Source organism: Salvelinus alpinus, chromosome 9 (genome assembly GCF_045679555.1).
Source record: "Salvelinus alpinus chromosome 9, SLU_Salpinus.1, whole genome shotgun sequence".
NCBI classification, from domain to species: Eukaryota; Metazoa; Chordata; class Actinopteri; order Salmoniformes; family Salmonidae; genus Salvelinus; species Salvelinus alpinus.
This window is the reverse complement of record NC_092094.1, coordinates 24,858,624-24,859,373: the sequence shown is the minus strand read 5'-3', so window position 1 is coordinate 24,859,373 and position 750 is coordinate 24,858,624.

Genomic DNA, 750 nt, shown 5'->3' with positions numbered 1-750 from the left:
ATCACAGGTCCTCCACAGCCAACTCATCCGGACATGATAGCTTTGAGAGGCTCACGTAAGAAAAGTTTGAAAGTCTTCAGACCATCTACAAGCAAGGGGGGATTGAAAGGATAGCAGGCCGTACAGTCATGCAATAGGGAGATAATGATGACTAAAAACAAAAAAGTAGCGTGGGGATTGGTATTTCCTTAGAGAGAGACCTAATCCCCAGCCTGGTAGTGACTGACTCTGCTTGACATACAGTATCTTACAGAGCCATAGCCTCAGCGCCTCTACTGCAGAGATAGAGAGAGCAAACATTCACACTGGTAGTACACAACTGCATTCAGTCGGTCAATGCAGTCAATAAAAGTTCAATGAGCAGTGATGAGCTCGTAATGGAGTTAACAGTTCTCTAGTCTGCAGCGGGTGGATAGGCTGTCCAAACTTCCAAACTAACACCGCATTCATGTGCTAGTCGGAACTACGAAAATCGAAAATGTTCGACTTGCTAATTGGTTGAAAGCGGCACGTGTATAACTACAACCAGTTTCCTAGTTTTGACTAGAACGTGGCAAAAATAAAGCGTTTACAAATTGCACTCGGTCGCCATGTCATTCCAAGGTCCTTATACATGTGATATTTACATTCATTAGTTAGTCAAGGATTTTTTTTTTTAAAGAAAACAAATAAAGTTCATTTAAAAACTGAAAAATTATGTTTCCACTAACTTGACATTGCTACTGCAATGCAAAGGCAGAAGACCACCAG